Source organism: Natator depressus, chromosome 1, assembly GCF_965152275.1.
Source record: "Natator depressus isolate rNatDep1 chromosome 1, rNatDep2.hap1, whole genome shotgun sequence".
Taxonomy (NCBI): domain Eukaryota; kingdom Metazoa; phylum Chordata; order Testudines; family Cheloniidae; genus Natator; species Natator depressus.
In genome coordinates this window covers 229,672,860-229,678,859 of record NC_134234.1, presented here as the reverse complement: position 1 = coordinate 229,678,859, position 6,000 = coordinate 229,672,860, and positions in this window count along the sequence as shown.

Sequence of the window (6,000 nt, the reverse complement as noted above, 5' to 3'; positions counted from 1 at the left end):
ATTACTCAAGAGTAGCCGCAAGCTACATCATTATCAGGGATAAAATAATAACTAAACCACTAATTTCTTCTGTGATTCCTACAATAAACCAGGCCCCTGATAATGGGTACATTATATACAAGTGGGTAAAGTTGATGTATATTGATTTTTTTCTTTTTTAAAAGATATTTAATGTATAATGTTATTGGTCCAGCTCCTCAGCTAGTGTAAATTGGCTTAGCTCCATTGAAGTCAATGGAGTGACACCAAATTACACCAGCTAAGGATCTAGCCCATTCATGTAGTTTGATAGTATTCCTCTAACACCACCCCTTCCTTCATATATTGCGTGTCCTGAGGTGAAAAAACATTGAAGACTAATGCTTAAAATCACCACCCTTCCTATGTTGGTTGTATGTTTTATCCCATTTCCCCTTCCATTCATTTCTTTTCGTCTCCTTCTGAGTGTAAGCTATTTGAGGCAGTGCTCTTACGACATATTGAGCCTAGCATAATGTACTATGTAATGATTCCGGTTCAGATCTTTGAGTACAACAGCAATAAAAATAAATAATAATGATATTCTCATGTAAAGCTGATGATTTCCTTAAAGCAATGCTATATAGAGCCAGTCGTGAATTTTCTCACATCCCATGAAAAATGTTGGTGTTTTGTCAAAGAAAGAAAGGGGAGGGAAGAGTCAAAAGCAATTTTTTGACAAAAAAAAATGGGTGAAACTCTATTTTTTCCTATGAAAATTTTTTGACCAAAACTCTAATAAATAAAATAATAATAATAATTAATAATACACTTTGAAATAGAATAATAAAGGGGGTAAAAGGAGAGGGAGCCATTATTGTTTGTTTAACTGATGATCACATGCATTAGTAGCGATTTTAACAATGGGAAAAAAGAAAAATTATTTTACTACATGCAGCACATAGCCAGTCTCTATGGGCTGCTAGTTCTTTGCTGTCTTTCTGCGTGCAGAACTCCCACTGAGTTCAGTGCACACCTTCAGCACCTGAAGATGATGCCTTAGGAGAGTATCATATAGTAGCTCTGGGAATGCTGGTAAAACATAAGTATTTGGTCCAGATCTCACAAGTCACAATATAGGGTAATCAGTTTCCTCACCAAACTAAGTGTCAGCTAAAAGCATTCATTAAAGGTGAATTGAAATATTTTTCTTCTTGTTGTTTGCCTGCAAAGACCTCAGTCCAGTGTTCTGAGCTCCTTTTATGTCACCAAGGGCCAGATTTTTTAAAATGTATTTAGGTGCCTAAAGATTCAGAAAGGCACCTAATGGATTTTCAAAAGCACCTAGGTACCTATGTCCCAAATCAATGGGAGTTAGGCACCTAGGGACTTTTGAAAAATCCCAGTGGGCACTTATCTGCACTTTTAGGCACCTAAATATCTTTAAAAATGTGTCCCTAGAATAAGAAGTGTGGGGAGAGGCTCCCTATTGCATCTCCGCAGCCCATCTACTGTTAGGCTTGTGGAGATGGTATTTACTTGCCTAAAATGTTACATCTATTAACCACTCTCTTGTCATAACTGAATTCTTGTTGAGCAAAGACAAAATGAATGGCATTTTGCAGGTGAAAGGGATGAAAAATCAGCAAACTTCCTCACATTTTTTTATTAGCTGTGGTGCAAACGTTTGCAGGGGGAAATGTTTAATACAACCGTCAGCTAATAACTTTTTTTTCCCTGAAGTGACTGTTTATGCAAAGGAAATGAGACCTTCCAGTAAATTTGCTTTGACGTTATTAGGAGTTATTTTACGGCCGATATTTACACTGGGCTGAATTCCTGCAGCATCCTCTAAATGCATTTGACACAGTATTTCAGCCCCGGCTGCCAAACAACGAAAGAGCACTTTGTACAGACACCTTATCAATTTTTTTGTGATGGCTGCGTAGTGCAATTACATTTCCATCATTTGGAAGGCTGGCTCGACATCCCTGCTGAGCCCTTACTCTCCACAGAGCTTTAACTTTGAGGGCTGCTTCAGAGATTTCTGTAAAAATAGATCACAAAGAATGCATTGGAGACTAGAGTTTCAAGATAATCTTCACATCATTTACAGTTTCTTGACTTTCTTTGGGACGGACTTATTAATAATAAGGATTAAATTATATACTGTATAATGGTTCCTCTGTGCAAAGCAGTGATTGATTTGCACAGCTGTTCTTAGTCATGACTCTTAGGCCATGCCTACACTACAGGGACTATAGTGACATAGCTATGGCACTAAGAAAAGGAGTACTTGTGGCACCTTAGAGACTAACCAATTTATTTGAGCATGAGCTTTCGTGAGCTACAGCTCACTTCATTGGATGCATGAAGTGAGCTGTAGCTCACGAAAGCTTATGCTCAAATAAATTGGTTAGTTTCTAAGGTGCCACAAGTACTCCTTTTCTTTTTGCGAATACAGACTAACACGGCTGTTACTCTGAAAGCTATGGCACTGTAACTCTGCCGGCATAACCCCACGATGTAGATGCAGCCTTCAGCAACAGAAGCAGTTTTTCCATCACTCTAGGAACTCCATCTACCCAAACGACAGTCGCTAGGCTGACAGCAGCATTCTTCTGTTGACGTAGCTGCGTCTACATGGAGGTTTAGGTCAGGATTGCTATGGCACTCAGGAGTGTGTATTTTTCATACCTAGTCTGAGCGTTGTAGTTATGATGACCTAAGTTTTAAGTGTAGACTAGGCCTTAATTATGCCACCTCCTCCATTGTATTTGTAAGTGCACTAAATAAGGTGCTTTGAAAACCCAGGGCCTGATTCATCAGTGCCTTATTTCAGATTTACACCAGTGACTCAGATTTTCATGTCTCACCTATGAACCTGCCTTAGCACTGCATTGCTCCACTTTTATTGTACCTCCATTGATTTCATTAGAATTACACTGGAGGAAAACTGCAGGAAATTAGTGGGGAGTCAGGCACATGATCAGGGAGCAAACATTTGAGTAGATAAGCATGCTTCTAACCCATGAGCTATGTTTACTTGACAGTCTTTATCGCAGACCAGCTGCACCTGATAAATTTCAAAATTGGACAATCACTGCTCACACAGGAATATAAAATACACACAATTAAGATAATTAATTGCATCTGGCCTCTGGCTATAAATGTACAGGATACCACACAATTATGACCACAAATTGAAAAAACCTTAATTTTAAAGACTTATTCAGAGTACAAAATACTTTCCTCTATGAACGGTATTTCATGTGATACCATATAATATAATACAATATTATCCTATATGGCGTCTCTTCCAAACTGAGCCCCTACAGACTTTGCCAATTAAAAATCAAAGGGCAGTAGAAATAATAGCAATAAGAGCAATATCAAAATGAGAGGGAAATTATGAAATGTAGCCCAAGAAGGATAATATGTATTTCCTGAGACACTGATACACCAAAGGCTCCCCGTAGCACCGACGCACAATTTGAATGCGCACGCTACCGTATTTTTCATGTGAAAATAAAACAAAATAACCAAATAATACATTTTACCATCACACGTATTCCTACAGAGATTATGGGCTACATCTTCAGCTAGAATAAACTGGTTTGATGCCACTGGGCTCCACTGACTTCTATATAGGGGTCTATTTAACTCACTGAGAAATCAAACACTTTTTGTAGGTTGGTCACGGCAAAAATAGCAAATTTCACGGCTATTCATGAAAAATATGTGATTTCTCAAACTAGGGGCCTGGACCCAAAAGGGGGTCACAAGCCTATTCGGGGGTCGCAGTATTGCCACCTTGGCTTCTGTGCTGTGGCTGGCAGCGGTGCTGCCTGAAGCCGGGTGGCAGCAGAGTGGTGGCTGCTGGCGGGGTGCCCAGCTCCGAAGGCAGCGCCACTGCCAGCCGCAGCACAGAAGCAAAGGTGGCAAATACTATAGCACCCTTCCTTCTCTGCAGCTGCTGGCTGCAGCACTATCTTCAGAGCTAGGCACCCAGGCAGCAGCCGCAGCTCTCTGCTCTGCCTTCAGAGATGGGTGGCCGGAGACTGGCGGCAGCGCCCCCCGCCAACAGCAGTGCAGAAGGAAGCGTGGCAGCCGCCACTCTCCACTCTGCCTTCAAAGCTGTGTGGCCGGAGACCATATTTCACAGGAGAGACCATATTTCACTGTCCGTGACCAGATTTTCATAGCTGCGAATTTGGTAGACCCCGATATATCATACATTGTACCACTGGAGACATCATTAACTATACTGGAGTAATACCGATTTACACCAGCTGATGATCCAGCTGTCTATGTTAACCTAGCTGTAATCAGAGTTGTGCATTTGAATGTGATTCACAGGAGTTTGCTTTGGCCAATGTGGTTGTTTGTATGCTGGGCACGCAAGGAAGTTTATTAGGGAGGCAGTGAGTCTGTAAGTGCATTTGCGTACTGCGATATCTGGGTGTTAATTTATGTGAAGGAAGGTTTATTTTCTTGATTTTTAGTGATTGTGCTGGTGAAGTTGTCACTTGAACAAACTTAGCACCAAGGCAACAATTTTATTTGGCTGGGGGTATAGTTGAGGGGTCGGCTCCGCAGCGGGTGTAACTTGGCTTCAGTGGAGCTGTGCTGAGTCACAGCAGCTGACAATCTGGCCCAAGCTTATGAAGGGGATTACCAAGCTTAACATGAGCAGAAATGCTTTCATAATTCCTTTATTCATTATTATTTTATTATTATTTCTTCTTCAGTAAAAAGAGTTCTAGGATTTGGTTATATTTTTAGGATTTAAACATACCCATTATGTGGTTTTACCCCAAACACAATAGTCCTGTGCTAGTGCTCAAGAACAAGAAAATGAAACTAGATTATTAAAATTTTCATTTTTTGGAACCTACAGATATTTAAAATCTATGTGTTTTATGTTGTTGGCATTAACTCCTCCCTCTGCCAAGCCCCACTGTTTTGCCTTAATTCACACAGGCTCTTTTTTCTTCTGTTTTTTTGTAACGACAGTTTGTAGCGGTAGTTAGGGTAGAAGCCGCATTCGTTCCCACTGTGGGACTGTGTCTGGGATTTGTGATTGACCACCAAAGTCTGGTGGGCATTTCATCAGCATCTAACAGCTTTTGTGTCACTCACCCAGAATCACACACTCCTGTCACTTTAACAGTAACATTCAAAACCAGGAAATAAAATGTTGTTACTGCCATCTAGGGGTGCGGAAAAGTGAGGTGGATGCAAGTATTTCTACCATCCACCCGAATATTTTAGGAAAGGTGGTTTGATTTGGATCATATCCTGCTATGGATGGTTTACATAGCCCCATTCTTTACTCTCATAGCCCTGTGAACTGGGTACAAAGAGTTACTTGTCATGATTCCACCTCTACCCTGCCTCATATGTTTTTCTGACTCTGTTATGATAAATGAATAGTGCTCAGCACTTCTGTATTTATTAAGGCCAGAATACTCACATGAGTAGCCTTAACAAAATCAGCAGGATACAGGAAGGCTGTACCAGTTGGTAAGACTAGTGGAGGAGAAGGATCTAGCACTGACAGTGATGAGAAATCAACAGTGCTACTCATGTGAGATGAGGCTTTGGGATCAGGTGCAATTTGCATCTATCAAAAGGGTTTGGCCTGCTGAAGGCTGTCATTGCTAATCATGCTGATATGAAGAACGGAGCAATACAGTGACAAAAAGCAGACCGCATATGTGTACCTGCTGCTGGCACCTTGGATTTCCTTCTCCTGAGGAGGGCATCCCAGGGCCAGAGCTGAAACATTTATTTAAAGTGGTGTCTACATGTTCAATGGGGCACTAGATGGGGAGTGCTCTGAGTTACTACGGAAAATTCTTTCTCAGGTGTCTGGCTGGTGGGTCTTGCCCATAAACTCAGGATCTAACTGATCATCATCTTTGGAATCAGGAAGGAATTTTCCCCCGGGTCAAATTGGAAGAGACCCTGGGGGTTTTTTGCCTTCCTCTGCAGCATACGGCACGGATCACTTGCAGGTTTAAACTAGTGTAAATGGTG